The following is a 20,755-nucleotide window of genomic DNA, read 5'->3' on the forward strand; positions in this document are numbered from 1 at the left end:
AAGGGGCAGAACAATGCCCCAAAGATAGTCTAAATTTTGGCGATGGAAAAATGTCACTGTCATTTCACAGGGCTCCATTGACCTCTGACCTCGAGATATCTGAGTGAAAATGGGTTCTGTGGGTACCCATGAGTCTCCCCTTTACAGACATACCCACTTCATGCTACTCCGGAGGATTTTTTTCCTGTCATTTGATTCTTAATCAAGACAATCTGGTAAGAATTTCTTCACCTTGTCATAATGGAAAATGAACAATCAAAAATCATGACAGTTAACTGTAGAAGTTCTGCAATTCATTGTGATTAAAATAATTCATCATTTGACAGCCCTAACATAAAGTAAACATAAATTAAACTTGATACTTACATTTAGTTTCCTTCTTCAAGGCAATCGATTTCTAAGATTATTTAAAGAAAAATCAACTTGTCACATTTTATAGTGTATCCACCCTTCTTCTCACTCTCTCTTTTATCAATCCTCCATTATTCCTTTATTGTAATTTTCTTTTGTCTCCCTTTTATGATTTTTACTCAAATTTCTTTCCTGTTCTGTCCATCTTCCTGCCCTCCTCTCCTCCCTCTCTCTAACTCCTCCAGCACATTTCTCTTTGGCAAGATCTACAGTATTGAAATTGTTCCACAGTGCAGAGATTGAGGTGAAAACAAACCTGTAGCCCCCCAGCATTTCTCCCACATAACACATTTCATTTTGCTGCCACATTTCCTCTCTCGCTCCTGCAACCCCTCACCTATCCTACCCTTTCCCTCTCTGGCTCCGTGCTTCCGTCTCTTTCTCTCTCTTGCTCCAAATTTCCCTGTCAAAGGCCAATACAATTATTCATACAGAAATGTCTCTGTATTCATGCATAAAATGAAACTTATTCAAGCTCACGCGTTCACTCACCTGCATACTCGAACTGCCAAATATGCTCACAAGGGTGTGCACAAAATATATTCTCTTTTTTCTTTTCTTTTTTATTTCTCTCTCTCACACACACACCTGTTTGGGCCCATCTTATATAAAACCAATATGTACCCAAGACCACATGAAGAGCTAATGCATAACTCATGTTTAAAGAGGCCAAGAAAAACGCCCCTGCTGGGCTTCTGTATTAACTAATTCATCCTCTGAGACCTACTCCTCTCGCATCAGCTCATATGATTGAGCTTGAAAGATTCATGAGGTTGAGGCTATTAATATCGCCGGCCCCTAACCCACCCTTACCAGTGTGACCACAGATCTGAGCGATAAGGTCAAGGAGGAGGGAATGGAAAAGGACGTGCTGTGGATGAGGATAGTGGTGTGTTTTTTTTTAATTATAGATACACACAGGCAGTTGAGATACTTGTCAGCTGACTCCCCAAATGAATTGAAGCAGAAAGTGAAATGCTCAGAGCTGGAGGTGGTGTTTGCAATAAAGTTGACTTATAGCTAGAAGTGTAACAAAAGTGTGGGCAAGAAGGAAAGAAAGAAAGAAAGCTGCAGATAGATAGGTTCTCGGTGAGTTGCAAGGGTATGTAGAGGAAGACAGATGGAAAGGGTCGGCACTGCCATGCTGCTCCCCCCAGGACACCCCATTCAGTCCTTCATTAATGATGGAATGGATTTATGTGTTTGGCTCCAAATCCTCCAAGTTCTAGTGCTTACGTCAATACGTTGTTGAGTTTTACTGCTATTTCTTGGCTTCTACTTTTCCTGCAATGTTGGATCCGATGCTGGCCGGGGGGGTGACAGAATGCACCATCAGAAAACGGTGATTCATAGAACGATGAGCAGTTTGATTGCTCACATATGGAACAGACGATGATAATAGGCTTAAATACTGAGTATGGAAATTATGGTATTTACACGAAAAAAATACTCTGTTTTCACAGCAAAACACCTTCAGGAGGTTCGGTGTCAGTGTGCACCTTTGTGCTTTTGTACCAAAGACTGTACTGAAAAACAACACCCCCTGTAAATCTCATTAGCATGCAACACCCTTAACTTAAAATATAGTTTTTCTAGTAATGTATCGGTAACTGGATCTACCTTCTACCTTCTTTCTACCTTCTTCTACTTTTCAGCTGATATGCCGGCAGCTGAAGTGGTTTAAGAATCTGGAAAAATTGCACTTACTCTCTTCCATGCCAAGAGTTGAAACATATCCATATCCAATACCATTTTTGATACTATGGGGCAAATTTGGCATTGAGGGCATTTAATTTAAGATTTGTATGAAAGGATAAATATAACAAGGCTATAACATGGCAGTAACTCTTCCTTTATTAGTTAGGACTGTTCTTACTATTGGAAAATAGTAAGCATTAACAATAATTTAAGATTTTTACATTAACACAAACACCGTTGTTGAGGTACTTCACATGCTCAAAAGTTTCTGAGATTGTCACACATTCAAAATGCAATAAGGAAACTGTAGAAAACAAAACCGTGCTGCAAAAGACTATATGCTATCAAGCAAATAAGATAAATGGCAAGAAGACCATGTGAGAGGAGGCGGGGTTATGGGGGCACTGTGTAAAAAATAAAAATAAAAAAAACAAGAAAAATGACTCAGAAAAGGTACTTAAAAATTACAATAATTCTGTAGCATAATTTTAGATACATAATTTTGACAATTATTTTAAAAAATATATTTTTCCCTATTTAAAAAAAAAAGATTTTCTAAATCTACTAATTTCTTTTAATTTGTAGAAATATTCTATTTTTCTAGACAACTAAAGCAGACTGACAATGACAAAACAACATATGACTCAGCACAGTGACTCAGATGAACTGCGCTTGAGGCTGGATGGGACAGCGAGTGTGCAAATGGCGGAGAATGTGTCTTTGGCGTGATTGATGACCAGCAGTTTGTCACAGTTTGTCGGCAGCTGAGGAGCTCTTATAGGGTTATGATTGGCTGGCTCAGCCCGTATCCACACGCCTCATTAATTCATCCACGCCATCGGGTTCCTCAATCAGCATTATGATTGGCTGTGCCCTCCACCACCGCTGCAGCTATACCACCACCCATAGTCATACCCCAGTGCCGCTAATGCTGCCAGGAGTGCCTGATTGAAGCTCCTCAGTCTGCAGCTGACTCATGTTCTGGTACATAAATTGATGCATTCACAAAAGCAGTCATACACACATTAAGAGACACACAAACACACACGACACTGGTTAATACACCCAAATGCAGTCATAATCTGACACAGAAATTCAGCACCAAACACAGACACATGAAAGCACACAGATACAGCCTCAAATAAATACAACCTCAAGCACCTGCAGGTGTGTACGAGTGTGCTGTTAAACTCTGTTCACACTATATAAGAGACGGGTGGACAGCGTAATTGCCCAGTTTTCAATCAGCGTGGACACTCCTTCCTCTCCAAACTCCTCAGGACAATGAGAAACAAAGGACATACAGGGTGCAGAGATGAATGAGAATGAGCTGCAGTGTGTGTGTGTGTGTGTGTGTGTGTGTGTGTGTGTGTGTGTGTGTGTGTGTGTGTGTGTGTGTGGTGTGTGTGTGTGTGTGTGTGTGAGTGCATGCAGTATCTCTCTGGTATAAACACACCTGCAGATTAATGAGCTGCTGGCAAAGTTGCCAGGACTCACCTCTCTCTCTCTCTCTCTCTCTCTCTCTCTCTCTCTCTCTCTCTCTCTCTCTCTCTCTCGCTCTCTCTCGCTCTCTCTCTCTCTCTCTCTCTCCATCTATCTCTCTATCTCCTCTCTCCTCTCCCTCTCTCTGTTCAATACACACACACACACACACACATACACACACTTCCATACACACATTGACACACTTGCCACCTTGAGGTACCTCATCCTTACCACTCCTCTTTGTAATTTAGTCGTTTGTTACAGTAAATGAATATGCATGTATGTGTCTGATATGTCTTTGGTTTAACTCAGCATGTGTGCGTGTTTGTGTGTGCGTGCGTGTGTGTGTGTATTGTGCTGGATGGATAGAGGCAGTGACTCTGTATACACTGGGTGACAGCTGTAGGAGGAAGTGAAGCATATAAAGGCTGGCCACGTAGAAAGCGGGACAAATTGATTTCCCATGAAGACCGGGAACTGGGTTTTACACAGGGGGGTCTTATCAGTGTTCCAGAAACACTCACACAACAACAACACACACATACAGATACACAAACACTTGCACACTGGGGCACAAAGTTATATCATCAAGTATGAATATGGATCACATAATGCTATACACATATGAGAGTGCAGACGCAGAAAAAAACATGAACACATGCATTCATGCAGCAATGCACACATGTGGTCGAACGGTTCTGTGGACCTTAAAAGGCACTCTGTTGATTTTATGAACACTAGTAGCGCTAGCAGAGCTTTCATGAGTGGGTCCATATTTCGTTTGCATCACATATGCAATAAAATATGATGCACATCATGCCATTTTACGCTGTTCCACTGATTAACAGTTGATGGTGATAATACAGCAACAAATGTAGCAATCTGTCAACAAAGGCAGTGAAGAAGAAGACTGCTAGCTAGCAAATATGGATGTAAACAATGTGCCAGACCCCTAAGGAGGTTCAATAGAAGAGAAGTTACACCCTGATACGCAAAACAAATGTGCAGTGAAATCTGGTCTGCAGTTGCGAAAAGGCTTAATAGTTGGCGAACTATCATGCAACAAAAAAAAAAATCCATAATAGAAGACCATAATTAAATGCTTTCCATTTATACATGTTCTATTTTATATGGGCCACCATTATTGTGATTGTATACTTGAACTAAATTGCTTGGGGCAGTAACTTTCTCCCAACTCAGAGGGCCAGCAGAGAACCAAGGCCTTAGACTTGGAGATGCTGACTCTCCTCCCAGCCACTTCACACTTTGGTTTCAAGATCATTGTGCATTTATTGAACATTAACTCTGATGTTTGACTTTAACGCTTTTAACATTAAATACAACTGAACTGAAAAACAATGAAAGCTTTATGGTGCAGCCATGACCGTGTAACACATCTTGCAAATGATTGTAGTTTGTTCACATTCACATAATGAATGAAGCCTAACCCAACTAATATAATTTTACATGTGCAGCAGTATAGAGCGTATAACAGCAAAATACATTTTGAGTTGGGACCAATAATTGTTTCCCTTACTCAGAAGAGACCAGCAGATGGACTTTTCTCCAATTTTTCAATATTCACTGACAAACTGCCTCAACTGTTCACTCACTGCGCTGCTGCGTTTCATATCAGCAGCGCAGTCGCTGCAGCGTCATTGTCTCCAGTACCGGCACAAACACACACGTTAGCTCTCGCCCTTCTGTCGCTCACGCTCTGTCTCGCTATACACGCACTCTGAAACCAACATGAGACACCAGAGTTTAAAAACAGCCGGAGAGGCGGTGTGTGTTATGACACTGTCTTCAACTCATGCTGAAACTTAGATTTGGCCTTTGGGTGCACGGGCTGAGCACAACCGCATATACTGTAGTTATGCGCTTGATTTTACAAAATAAAAGACAAAATAGGTGTGACATCGGTAGACTCGTCGTGCAGCGTAGAATTGTTTTATTGCAATCTTATTTATTTTGTTTTAAAAAATTGTGAGTAGCAGTAGTAGTCTAACCCTAAAATAAAATGCAATTAATTGCTCAGCCCTACCCCAGTGCATGCTGGTATTCACAGTGTGAGGAAGCCAAAAGAACCACATCATCTGCAAATGCAATTCTGAGGTCCCCAAACCTCAGCCCTTCCTCCCCCCTGCACCTTGAGATTTAATTATACCACTAATGTAATATCTGTATAAATGTGAGCTTTGCTGCACCTTTATTTGAAAAAATAAATAAATAAATAAATAAATAAACATATTTTCTCAGAATATGTTGTAGAATGCATGTAATGACAAGATAACTGTAATTTTGCTTGTTACTAACTTAAATTGACTAATATAATGTAGTCAAATATGACTGCTGGTAAATTATTGCAATTGAAATCAAAATAGCACTATTAGTTATAAAAACACAATAAAATTTTTAAGTCTTACAACTATGAGATCCTTTTTAAGACTTGGCTAGATGTTTTCAGTTTTGCTGGATGTCTCATCTTTCTATCTTTGTGAGTACGTATAGACCCTCACAGATGGATGACCACATGTATACAGTCTATACACCCACATGTACACATACAGCACTCACTACAGTGACCTAATACAGCACTACAAAGGTTTATTTCTTCCCTTATCTCCATGGTAGCGGGCCAGAAATTCAGAAAATAAAATAGCAGGAGACAAAAATGAGACAGAGAGCGATGAAGCAAGAAAGCATGAAAGAGAATGAGACGGAGCAAAGATGAGGATCAAGTTGTTGACCGGGCGCGAGTATGATCGACTGTCAAACACAAATTAGCTGAAAAACAGTAAATAACTCTTCCTTAAGATTTACCCGAGGCCGTTTGTGTTGTTCATGAGCCATTTCCTTTCAGAAATAGATTTAAAGATTCAACTTCAGAGCTCCCTGTACTCAGAAACACATCCTTATATAATTTCACTGTCAGTGATTAATTGATTCTGACAGCACTAAGGAAAAAATAGATAATTCCACTCTACTATTTCCTCTTTAAGTATGTCAGAAATAGCGACAGGAGGCAGAGAATAGCCTGTCATTCACCCCTCTGGGGAACTGCTCTACTTTAAGAGTTATTGTATTTTTTAAGTGTGCACGCTCACAGAAATAAGGACCGAGAGATAAGGAAAGGAAGCAGAGAAGAAAAGGTAATGGAGAGGATGGGAGGTAAAAGGAGGAAGAAAGTGAGGAAGTCTGAGGAAGCCAAAATGGAATAAAGAAAGGGAAAAAGGAGGAACGGTGGAACGTAACAGCATGTGCAGTCCATTTTAGATAGAGGTGTAGCTGCTTTAAGCCGAGGTGAGGTGTGTTAATGATCACACTCTGGGTGTCTCGGGCAGATAAAGTTGTCAGGGAACAGGCCAAACCCTGCGTGGCCCAGAGGGACGCTGCCGCCGCTAACACCAGGAGCCCTAAAGGGACACCTGTAAACCCTCCTGACTCAAAGGAAATTAGCCCGGTAAGACCCAAGGGGCACAGGAGGATAAACTTGCCATTTAGAGATCTCCAGAGGGAGCGAGTGAAAATAGAAGGTGAAGAGACTCGGAAGTGACTAATGAAAAAGAAGTATGAAAGGCTGCGAAGGAAGGAGGAGGAAATGACTGTGGAGGGAAGAATAAAGAGGAGAAATGAAGGGAGAGTAAAAAAAAAAAAAGAGGGCAAGTTTAAAATGCAGGATCTATTCTTTATTTCCTGTTATTTTAAAGTCCTGCGCTATCTCCGGTTTCCTCCTCTCTCCTTCTGCGAGGAGACAGAAATAGAGATTGAGGCTGTATGATACTGTTGGCACTGTGGCAGCTTGCTTGGCTTCTCGTGTCCCTGGCTTCTTTTTCCTGGCCACTGGCCCCCTCCCACACAAAATATAAACAGACACTGAAGATGGAGCCAGTGAACACACACACACACACACACACACACACACACACACACACACACACACACACACACACACATAGCGTCAGTGAGTGGAGTCAGACTGTCAGAACTGAGGGCTACCAGAGCGATGAGAGATGTTGTGACACTTTACCTCATTACATTTTCCCAGGCTGTTATGAATGTTGCAGAAGCGCTGTCAACCAAAGCGAGGACCTGTCTGAAACACACTGTTGGCACACACACAGACACACACACACACACGTCATGGACGCAAGCACAATCCGCATCACAATACATGAATTAAGATGAATGTTTTTGCTGTTTTTTTGTTTCATGTTGTCGTGTGATTTTTTTGGAAATGTCTACAAGGCAGGTTTAAGGCTCACTTTGCTCGCTTCCCCTCGATGCACAAGAAAATCTGGTAAACCCAGACGATTTGGATCATTGCCTACGCGTGGCTCTCAGTGCATCGCCAAGGCTCCAAGATGTAATTGCGTCTGGGGCTAGTGGTGAGGTAGCGTATCTCTGCTCATCCTAACATCTTAACGCCAAGTAAAAGGGATGAAACACTTTCTCTATTTTCACCAGAAAACCCCAGGATGAAGGAGTTTTCTCCAGACGCCGGATCCTCTGATAGGTTGATCAGCGTTGCACTGAGCTCTCTGGAGAGCAGCGCAGAGCCTTGGGCTGTACCAGAGCTGCTGTGTAGTCTGTCTGTTTCCTCTTCTCCCTGCTGATCCTGATCCCTTTGTAATCCACCCGCACCCAAACACAGCTGAAGGCCTGAGACTCTACAGTATACAGCAAGCGCAGACACACACATAAACACACAACCACACAGAGACACAAAAACTTCACACATCTATTCACACCAATACACACAAGTGCTCACAGATACAGGTACAGTTGGTTGTGGGGGAAAATCGATTCTTAAATGCACTCTGGTTTTCTCTTGAAAGATTATGTCTTGATAGACAAAATAGTGACGAGTTCACTATTATCTGCATCTTTTCAACCAACTTAATGATCAGTGACCGTATCTGTACTTGGAATTGGCTGTGTGTGTGTGTGTGTGTGTGTGTGTGTGTGTGTGTGTGTGTGTGTGTGTGTGTGTGTGTGTGTGTGTGTGTGTGTGTGTGGCTCAATTTGCATAAACATAAACTAGAAGTCGTTGTTTTAAACCTGATCGATGTGGTTTGATTCAGATGTTATATTTATTATATTCAGATTATAGATATTCAGACAACTTTTATCAATTCAGCCAGGGGTAGTTTGTTTGAACACAGGGTTCCTATAGTCATGGAAAACCTGGACAAGTCATGGAAGTCCACAGTAACATTTTTCCAGGCCTGGAAAAGTCATGGTATTAGTAAGAATCATTGAAAGTTTTGGAAAGTTATGGAATGTTGTTGTGTATTATGAAATTGTTACAGTGAGATAAAATAGCAGCAGATTAATTTTCAGCACCTCACGGCATAACATCGCTCTAAAAATGCATCGATGTGGGATGTTTTGTTGCCCACAACGTTAATTCTTCATTTTCTCTTCATGTTCTATTTCTCGTTTCCCTCTTTACCTTTAAAACTTCAGCAAATTGGCTTGATTTCTTTCAAAAACACGGAAGGCAATGAGCAACAAAAGAATAAATGACCCAATAACTAGCAAGAAATTAGTAAAAGGTACATGAAAATGAATAAATAAATAAAAATAAAGTAAATAAACATAGAAATAACTTGGAAAAAGGGCTTAAAAATTATAACAATTTTGTAACAGAATTTTGAATATGTCATTATGAAAATAAATTGTAAATATAGTTTTTCCTTTCCTTCTTTGTTTCTTCTTCCCTAGCTTAAAAAAAACAAAAACTGCTAATTTGTAACAATTTGTGAAACATTTATTGCCATGTTGTTCTTTGTCTTTTGAAAGAAATCCCAGGAATTTGTTCAGGGTTGAAAGGTTTAATTACCTAAAAGGCACCTAAAAGTATCCGAAGGAAAGTGATATCGCTCCAGGTTTTACAGGGTTAATTAAAATTTGATTGAAATGTAAGGTGCCTGGAGCTTCCCACCTCTTAGTACAGTCATATTCAGATACATGCATCACATATTACATTAAACATACTGTATATACTTAGCAAACTTAACTAAACGTGTAAATACTGAACAAAGTTAATTGTGTTGTTTTTGGACACCAGTGTTCATTTTTAACCTTGAAAACTTCATTTGTTAGCTGTTGTGAAGTTTTAAATCACATCACATAATCTTCACTGGAGATTACCCATCTGTCATGGATTATAGATGTTCAAATTTCCATTTTTCTCCAAACACTTTGAGAATTTCTCTTCCTTAAAAGTGGAGACTGAGAGTTCAGTCTCAAACTTGGAAACAGCAGCTGTCAAAACAATTTCACCTCAAGGTCCATTTAGTAGCTGTTTTGTAGCATTCACGCCGACGCAAACTCCATCTGCTAATAAACATTGTGATATGATCAAAAGTTGCCGAACAGCTACTAAATGGACCTTGAAGTGAGATTGTTTTGCCAACCATCATATTATGGTTTTGTCTGCATGTATAATGCGGTACATATCATAGTTTACGAACCATTCTCTCTATTTGCTAAACAAAAATATCAGCTAACATTTTTAAACAGCTCCTCAAAAGTGGAAATCCAGCATGGTGAAACTGTATTATCTGTAAGATTTCTTCTCTTTTTTATGACCACTTTTGAAAAACTATATTCAAATCATGTTCTAGGATCATTTTCTAGTATCTCTGAGCTTAAGAATAATATGGATGGACTACATTATCCTCATCATAATTCTTTTCTTACCTCACAGTAATCCTATAATTATTATGGGCTAGAAACTCATATTACCACGATTTCATATCTTTTAAGTCAATGTAAAGTGCACAGCATATGGATGGTATTTGTAAGTGAAAGGCTTCGAATTAGCACCTATTAGACCCAAACCTCGGCTGCTCCAACATCTTTTTTTTCCTGAGATAGTAGAAGAAATGTATCTTTGGACAAGGCAGTTACAGACGGAGATTTCAGCTGCTATAAGGAAAGGTTGTGCGAAGTAAATCGTGTGCAAATATGGCTTCTAAAGTGTTCTGAGCTATTGGCTCCAGTACAGTTTGATGGTCCCGACTTTAGTGCTGTCTAGACTTGTAGTTTAAAAGATTTTACAGTCTGTAGCTGTCTTGTCATGAATGTCGGGATAAACTTGTACAAGAAGAATTCACAATAGTAACAGAAGTAAGTTAAATGTTTTATTGTGTTTCCTCCTGTTAAAGTCACCTCCAATTAGCTGTGTGACATTAGAGCATCATACTGTTACTGTAACTCTGGGGTGCATCACAACCTCAATTCAACCAAACATCTAACGAGGTCGGAGGTCAGCTGGAACGTTTGCATTCATTTGGCTTCGTGTTTTTAGCCATATGGTGAATGTAAGTCTGATATTTGGGGCTGAATGCTCCACTATGTTCACAGCTAGCCGGTAACTTTGTCTGTCTGCTGCTTGTATTGGGCATGGAACGGTTAAGTTTTGTTTACTGCTGCTAGAAACAGAGTCGACCAATCACAATACTAACGTGTCAGTCCAGAGAGCCAAAACAGTGGGCTGAAACAGGTGAAAACACTTTATAGAGCTGAGGGGAACTGCAGAGTCAGGTAATAATTCTCTGACTCCCCTCACATGACACATGTTCATCTGATCCATTGGGAATACAAACTATTGATTAGTGCAGCTTTAAGTTGTTGTTGGCAAAAGGGACGAAAATATTTTAGGAAGTGACAGAGTTTGAAATGAGAGGAGGTAACCTGTGCAGAAGTGGGAGGCAGGAGCACCACTTTCTCTCTGTGGCAACTTGGCATTCACACATCAAGTTTATGCTTGCAGCTGTGGATAGCCAGTCTGCAAACACACACAATGTGCTGTGCCAACACATACAAAATAATACAAACATTCAATGAGTGTGCTTTAGAAACACTTTCTCTCCTGCGCTGTTCACACACACACACACACACACACACACACACACAATCCTAACACAAACAAACACATACATTCATTTAAACACAAACACGAAAAAAACATTTTACGCTCATTAATGCCGCTGTACACACACAGCACACACCAGCGTTATAGTTATTGACACGACGCAACATGGTCCATTGAGTGGGCATGCTGTTTGGACGAGCGGCGGTTCAATAGAAAGGTATCCATCTTTGTAGAAGGGCATGGAAATGTCAATGCCCCTCAGCCAGCTAAAGGAAGTCAATCATCCAGGGTCTCGCACAATGAAAGATGACAAACACAAAGAGCCTTTCAGCGCAAACCTTTGTGTGACAAACATTTCCATTTCAAAGCCTCAATTCTACAGGATGTCATGTCAATTTATTTTTACATAATGTCGGCTCTGGTTCGGAGGCAATTAAGCGAATGTAGAAAGAGTGACCAGATCTGTCACTGCTGTTGGTCGATAAGGGGGCAGACTGCCACCCAGTGTGTTTGCTAGAGTGTGTGTCTGTATGGGTGTGTGTCACTGATAGAGTTATTGGGAGGGCGCCCCCACGAATGTGCGTTTTTTTTTTTCCAAGAAAAAGTCTTCCTCTGTCGCATTAATGTCGTCCCCTCGTGCCCTCCGTGCCAGCCTGTCAGATGTGAAGTCTTCAGGTGGCATTTACTGGTTCAAAGGTTTTCTGTGTAATTGATCAGACTGCTGTTTGATCTGTGCGGCTGGCATTTAGTCCACAGAGAAAAATGTGCTTTTGTCCGAGGTCTGTTAGGATAAACCGGCTGGCTTTCATATGCCTGTGCTCGCCATCAGCAGAAATTTGGTGCATGCAGAGAGATAATATATAATGTATAATGAGATTTCCTTACTGTCCACCTTCTGCGTGTGTATCTGTACATGTGCACTTGAATAACAAATCAACACAATTGTAATACATGTATTTTATTCTATTTTATGCTTTTTTTTCCTCCCATAACAATTAATTTGTTTATTGTTGCTGTCCTCCTCATCTTTTCACACAATGAAGCACTTTTTTGTGAGATTTTATTCACAATTTGCCAATGCAGTTGCACTTTTTTGCAAAAATGGGACACACTCCTTTTTTCCCTCAAATGTTAAATAGCTCCAAAAAAGGTCACCTTTAGTCCTAAATTCAACCAGCGCTCACAAACAGTCATTAGGTTGACGAAGAAAATGACTGCAATCTTGACCTTTTCAATAGATTTCTGTAGTAGTTTTGGCATTCGAAATGGGCAGCCAGCATTTTTGTTCTCTGCACTGCACTGTCGAAACACAGAAACAACAATCACATAAAATCACATTCAGAAAGAACCTCTTAAGTCTTGTGCGGAGGAAATTGTAGCTATTTTTGTGTCAAAGCCAACAAATGCCAAGTAAAAAATATCTCAAATGCTTCTTGCTTTGACATTTCCTTTCATTTGATGTAGTGGGTGAATATTTATGAGTGTTTGGAGGAGAGAATAGGACATTTGCAAAACAACTCACTGCTGCACAATCAAAAAGATGACCAAAAGAAGTCAGACGGCATTCAGTTCATTTTAATAAGCAAGAGGAGAACAGATAAGAATACAGAGATTTCATACTGTGGCTGTCATCAGTGAACTAAAAATGGCTTCCTCTGTGCAAAAAAAAATTAAAAATGTGTAAGGGTAATTCTTTTAACCCTTTGAAATCTGTGCATGTTGGCTTGATTTCTTTCAAAAACATGGGAAGAAAGTAATATGAAACAAGGGAAGAAATGACCCCAAAATTAACAAGAAATTAGTAAAAAGTACAAGAAAATGACTTGAAAATTTGTTACAAATGAAAAAGCAAGTTTAAAAAAATTGGAAAAGGTGCTTAAAAATATTTTAATAACTCTGTAACATGATTGTAAACATGTAATTATGAATAATTATAAATATAGTTTTTTTCCCCTAGTTTTTTTTCTTTCTGTTTTCCCCAGTCATTTTCCCCTAGCTTTTAAAAAAAAAATTTTTTGAAAGAAATCACAGCAATTCGCTTAGGGTTCAAAGGTTTAAATACATGTGGCAGTGTACTGACCCGTCCTTTTACATCTCTGCAGCAAAATGGGGTGTAAACTCGCTGGAGGTCAGCAAAACATCTTTTTTAGTAGGTGTTAAAGCTCCTGTATACTTGGTTTCACATCTTCAGTATTCCTCTATTACATTTAATATTCAAGTAAGCCACAATCATACTTTAAAGATACTCTTGGTCATTATTTATTAAGAGTGTAACTCTCAAAAACACAGAAATACAGAAAGCTTTTTTGTAAAATAACCACAAGTGTTCAAACTCTGGCAGATAAGGTCTGTGTTGATGTAGGACCCAATGAGTCATAGTGAGAAGTTAATTGAGAAAATTATGTGTTCATGGCCTGTTAAGTTGCTCTTCATAAAACCCTAACTTGAGCACTGAAAGTAAAGAATAATTAGTTTCTTTCGACCATAAATTGTAGAGTTTATAATCTTTATAGTCCAGGGTGTCATGTCAGAGTTTCTTAATGTTTAGTCGAAACTTAGATGAAAAACTCTTGATTTTATCAATCTTACACCTCTACAGCATCGTCCGGCTGCGTCTTATCGTTTTTCCAATCCACTTTAGATGAAACCACACCCACGTCTTCACGGTGAACAGGGGCTGCCAGACGCCAAGGCCCAATGATTGGTTGTCAGTCTACTGCTGCAAGTAGTGCTCGCTGCAGCTCGCTGCAGCACGCTTGGCGTCCTGTGAAACTGCACAGCTTGATTTCATCTTTATAAACACTGAGGAACTCTATCCTCCTCTCATCCCTCTTCTTAGAGGCAGGCTGTTGGCTTTCGATTTCCCTCAACCTCCATTAAATATCTGTGTCTTGATTACATGTGTATGCCTCACCTGTTTTGTTTTGGGTTTTTTTCTAACAGTCACGGGCTGCATTTGAGTTGCCACCGCTGTTAGAGAGAGACTTTCAATTTTCCTGATGTGGGCAGTATGTGCACATGAATGATGTTTGCCCCCCCCGCCATGCCGCAAGCGTCACAAGCTCTTGCTTTATTTGCCGGCAGAGGTCCATGACACTTCTGCACACTTTCATTTCGAACTCCGTCAGTGCTTTTGGCGTAAGTGCATGACACCAAAAGGCACCTTTTGCGGTGTCAGCTAAGAACACGGTTGGACAGAAACGTTTTTTATTTTACGCCAGCGGACAGCCAGGTGGCACCTGCCGCCTCAATATCATTAGTGCACAGCCGAACGTAACCCGTAACCTGACACGTGCACGTGAAACACGGCAGGATGGCACCAGGTTGAAACGTTGCCTGTAACGATGTAATATAAGGAGCACGAGCGTGCCTATATGGCGCGATGGAAGGCTGCTGGATGGGTCTGGTGTTCGTTTCCCATGTAAATGAGATTTTTTTGTTTTGTTTTCTACACCTTACCATGTGCCTCCTTCCCCTAATGATGTCACACAAGCAATTGACACTTTTCACACACTCTCATGCCACAAGTGCATTTTCCGAAAAAACGGATAACTTCTGGCAGCTAATTTTGCAAGTCAAGGAAGTCACGGTTTGGCCCTTATACAGTTTTAAGTTTGAGACTGTGAAAAAAAAGAAAAACTGGCACAAGTGACATCATAGTTGTGCATACTTTTTCTTTTTTGCTGATATGTGTAAAACTGGAAGATGACACATGCTTTGTATTGCGATGCTGTCTTGTAATTCTAACTAATCCACTAACTAACTAACTATACATAGTGTAACATTGCTCATACCATTACTTTACTGAAAAGTCCATTCTCGCTTTATGTGTACTAGAGGATTACAACTTCCCACGTCAAACTTGTATAAATTGCATATTGGACCCTGATTGGCTTCTAAACTAGTGAAAAAATGATACCCACACATACACATCTCAACCTCATATGTTACCTGACAACAGAGAAAACATCCCCTTTCATCAAATCACTTACACATCCAAGTGGACTAGCACTGAGCTAAACATTTTTGACTGGATGTTGGACTTACATGTTCATGCTAAATCTAAATATTTCTTAAAACTGTATTGTCACCCCTGTGCACCATATGGCAGTGACAACACACTGTCCCTTAGTGTCTGTCGGTGTCTAGCTCACCCCGACTCAAACTGAGCGTTCAGGGCCCAAGCGCAGCAGGCCTGTCCACTCAAAGCCCACTCAATGTCCACTCTGCCCAACTGGCTTAATGAGAGACCCATCCAACTTAAGCAGGTGGCAGTGTGTGTGTCTGTGTGACTGCATTTGTATGTGTGTGTCTGCAACTCTTTGGCTCGCTCCCCAGTACAACAAAATCAGGCCTGGGCACTAGCACAATCTCCAGGGAGTCGGAGAGAGCAGTGCTCCACTTATCTGCTGGCAGAGAAATGGATGGAGGGATAAACAGGTGCCAGCCACCGTGGTAATTGCTGGGTGCAGCTAACACACTAGCAACACTACCAGCTTTTCTTTAAGCCAGCATTATTCATTTGAGTCTGTCAGGAGAGGCAGCAAATGAATGTTAACAGTTGATGGTGGCTAACGTAATGGCAGAGGAGACACAAATATGAAATTGAGGATTAAATGTGGTTCAGCGCTGATTGAAAAATACATAGTTTGGATGGTGATGTTTGATTGCAGGATAAATGTGTAACCTGCTCTTGTTGTTTGTCCCCGCCTCTCTGTGTGTATCTGAGGATAGCTGGTGACTGCGAGGATGGAGGATGGGGAAATAGAGATAGAGGAATATGAGGGAGGATAGTGAGAGAGCAGCCGCACAAACTGGGGGTGGTGTCGGTTGACAGAATATCTGGAGGCTTACTGCTGGCATGTGTCGAAACCAGTGGATGAATAATTGAAAAGGGACAGAGAAAGAGACGGAGAGACAGAAAAAGACGGAGAGCAAACTGAAACCGGGTGAGAGAAGGCCCTGGGTCAGCCTTTCCCCATTTCCCTTTTGGGATTATTTGTCAGTCCAATAGATCAGATAAAATTTCTATTACCTGTGTACTCAACCGCAGCTACGTCCAGCCCGAGATCGACTCCATCACCCTCCTGACACACTTCTGTTTCTGACTTTGCCACCTCTGAAGGGTCTTTTTCTACTTTACAACAGCGAGATTTACGCTTTCAATTTATGCCCCGGCCATGGCGTTTGTGAATACTAGGGCCGAATAAAAAGTAAACAGCTCTTTCTCTGTTTTATAAATGAGACCTCAACTGCAATCAGCAATTTCACGGCTATGAATCCTTGTGGGTTTAGCCAAGAAGAGTCCAGCAGAGAGAAAGAGAGTCCACTTAGAGGGTAATAAAGGCTTGGGAAGAAGAATCGATATTTCAGCCAAGGCTTGGCATGCATTAAAACATGGTATATTATTTTAGTGGTCGAGTTACTCAGCCATAAAAAGGACGGCATGGTTATACACCTGTGAAAGAAGACATGCCCGATTCCATAACTTTCTGCCAGAAGAAGGAAGTGATTTTTCGAAAGGACAAACTCTGTCAACTCGAAAAGATAGTAAACTTTTTCTATAAAGTCTATATTCCCTTTTAATAATGAGGAAGTGGAGAACATCCTGTGCTCAAATAATGAGGCAGGATCTGGACTAATAGTGGCTGATTTTCCAGACAATTTAAGGGGTCTTTATCTCCAGATTTTAAAAAAAAATCACATATCAGAGTATTAGTGAATACCGAGAGATATATGGATTAATTAAAAGCCCACTTCCTACACAAAAGACAACATAAACACACCACTCAACAGAATGAAGCTTTTTGGTAATATCACAAATCACAAATTCCTCCTATTCCTCCTACTGATTTCAATACAACTGAGGAAAAAGTGTGCATGTAAATGCAGCTGTTGTTACAGATGTGTCTTTTTATTGTTCTCCTACCAATAATATTAAAGAGTTTAATAAATCAGATACTGATATATTTACCAATTGTCAATATAGTCATCGACCATCTGTAAACTTGACCAGTTGAAGGTCAGTGTATGCCAGCAGTCTACGGTACCACTATGTTGGTTCCTTTGACACCAGCCTATTGTAGCACCTCTAATAGCTGATGTTTAGAGATGTGCTTTACTGACCCCAGTGCTCCTAAAAATCCAGCGGGTTCCTTCACTCCTTACCCGAGTGCCACAGTGCTTAATGAGGCCAGATGCTGGCTCATATTAGGGCCCATAGCTGTTTTTTTTTTCCAAACAGATGTACTGGCAACCTGCTCATCTGTTGGTTCACAGTGTAGAGGGATATTCTCAGTGTCTATCACTCATCATACATCCTTTTTTAATTACATAGAGTTCATCAGAGGTCCATTCAGTAATCTGTATTCATGTAGTCATATTAAATATGGATTTTTTTGGGTCTTATTATGCTGTTTTGTCCAGCTGTACTTGAAATTTGCATCCAAATACTTCTTTATTCTGTATTGTCTGTTCATGTGTTTGACTCCTGCAGGCAGTTTAATTGCCTCTGACAAGTTTCTATGACTTAATGCCTGGTTGGACTAAAATACTTCAGTTTGTCCTTTAACTTCAACACCACACCATTTACCATCATTGACTGAGCGTGGCCTTTCTTCACTGCAAAGCGCCTCAGAGACTTGGGCCTCTTGTTTGATGGCGGTTAACCGTAACAATTGGCCAACAATCCTGCAGAGTAATGTTTTCGCTCGGTGGTGATTGCTGGGTCACAATAGTAAATTGAAACTTTAATGTTCTCAAATAACAATATGTTACACTGTTTCAAAGGCTTGTGATGTACAGGACACCTCATTCAATTCATTATTATTCATCATCCCTACCTTTCTTAGCCAGTGACCCCCGGATTTATCCGTAATCTTGCAGTCAACTATTTACTTTTAATTATTGTACTGGTGTCAATCATGCGTCCCTGAACCATTATCATTTAACAAAATTTGACTCTGGGTCACTCATGAATTTAGTGTTACACTTTTTTAGAGCTGAGGGACACACAAGAAATAGATAAATAAATAAACACTGAAAATTGAAGCATCGGGAGCTGAGATATCCTGATTTTTAGTATGAATTCAGCTCTAATCCTGTTTGATCCTACAATTACCATAATGCAATTCAATACCATCTTTCATTTGACCCTCCCTGCCATCGAAAGTGGGGTTTGTACTTGCATTGCATCAATGCCACGTCTATTTTCGCAAACGGAAAATCATATCTCTCCATGAAAACGAAGCTCTTATTTACTTTTATTTCATAACAAACAATACCTTGAGGAGACATAAAGCTTGCACAAAATACCATTTGAAGTCTTGTGTGAGATTCATCCCAGCTTTCATGTGAGTAGAGGACGTTCACTAGCAGCTAGGCTAATTTACACAATGGGAAATATCATAGGCTTACGTTAACATGCTGAATTTTGTAATGTTATGTTTATTAAAAGTTGCTTTTGTTCCAGATTTTATATTACTAGAGGAAAAAGGCAGCCAGCTGCTAGGTTAATTAATGCAATGTCAAATGTCAATTAAAATGAATAGAATTTTAAGTCCTGTGTAAGATTTAAATCCATTAAGGAAAAGTCCATGAAAAGTCTGCGAGCCACTCGGGCTAATTTATGTATGTAAAATGTTATGTTGTGTGCTAATAATGTTAGCCTGTTGGACATATATGCAGGACACACTTGTCTAGCACAAGACAATTGTTTTGTCTGTTGATGTTTGTTTTATGTGTGCTAGCTGAACTTAACTGTACTTCACAAAAACTCTACAGCGGTTATGGAGACATCACCGCCAACTAGTGTTTTGAGGGTGTAATGGCAGACGCACCATTGAACGTATAAATGCTCAGAGCCAATGTGCAACTATGAATCCTCCTAAATGTCCATACCTCCCATTTAAAATTTAGGCTTCTGTAAAAAAAAAAAATCAAACTGTCAAGCTCAAGCTAAGATAACCCTAATGACATCACTATGATTTAATTTTTTTTGTACTTTATTTTCTATCTAAAGCCACTAAAGACATGCAACTGTTTTCACAGGCTGAGTGGTACTCCTTGTGTGTAAAATTAGCTATAAAGTGATGTAAAGATATAAATTGATTTGCAATGCTGCGCCTAAAAATTTGGATTGGTCCCCCTTTTGATGTACAATCATCTGAGCCACACTCTAAATTCTCATCCTGCAGTGGTGTGTGTGTGTGTGTGTGTGTGTGTGTGTGTGTGTATCCCTGCTGTGTTGTTCTATTCAGTTTTTATATTTTATTTTTCCACCCCATCATGAATCACGCAGACAGAGAAGTTATACATGGATATGTGACGACACGCTAAACCAACAGAAATGTCATCTCATCCTGACTCCTCTGGCGGGGTCTCTACCTCCTGCATCAAATTCAGCCTTTAATATCAGCCAGCCCAAAGCGGGGCACCAGCTATGAAGCTGTCATGCTGTTTTATCCAAACAGACTCTTCCGCCCCAAATGCTGTCTGCCTGCAAAGCTGCTGTAATCCAACCCCGAAACTTGCCAACTTCCCAGAGTCGCGGCTTCACATCACCTCGCCCCTTGCTTTCACTACATCTCCTTTATTCTCTGTGTTTTTGAGCATCTTTCTCTACCCACATTTTTCTACGTTCTTCGGACTTTCTCCTGCCTCCCCCTCTTCTCCATTCACTTCTTCTCCACTCCCATGACCTCTTGCCAAGGCCCAAGGGATTCGCTCAGTTGTTGTGATGGCAGAGGATTGTGGGATACCAGCTGCAGTTTTAATGATTTTTGCCCCCAGGCCCTGACCAGCCAGAGAAATACAGTTACCATTTTTCAACAGAATGAAAACTCTCACCCCTGCGACGCCTCTGCGAAATATGTGTGTGCATATGTGTGAATTTGCATGTGAGTGTTCACAAACAGCTAAACTTGATTTTCAAAATTCATCCAAGAGACTTAGTGGTTTCATTGTTTTTGGTCACTTTTGCACATATTAAAATGGATTTGCATGCAGTTTTTGTGGCTATTAGCAAGGCAACTTGTAAATCAGTGAGTACATTAACATGCACAAAATAGTCCAGTTTTTGCCCTTATTCCGAAAAAAACAGTATTCCTTCTAAGATTTAAACATGGTTAACGAAGATGAATACTTCACTAACACTCGCGGGTGGTAGTGCACTTGTCGGACTCCCTCTTTCCCTTCCTTCACCTTCTTGAAAAGGTTGGTGCTGCGATATTTGCGCATATCCAAAAACCTGTTGATATCCAAGTCTTTCATAATCTT

General features: G+C 40.4%; 1 protein-coding gene across 1 annotated transcript in view; it reads left to right on the forward strand.

Moving 5' to 3' along the window:
- Positions 1-20,755, forward strand: part of ncanb (neurocan b) — a 226,318-nt gene that overhangs the window by 168,277 nt on the left and 37,286 nt on the right. The window lies entirely within an intron of this gene.

This window comes from Plectropomus leopardus, chromosome 3 (assembly GCF_008729295.1).
Source record: "Plectropomus leopardus isolate mb chromosome 3, YSFRI_Pleo_2.0, whole genome shotgun sequence".
Taxonomy (NCBI): domain Eukaryota; kingdom Metazoa; phylum Chordata; class Actinopteri; order Perciformes; family Serranidae; genus Plectropomus; species Plectropomus leopardus.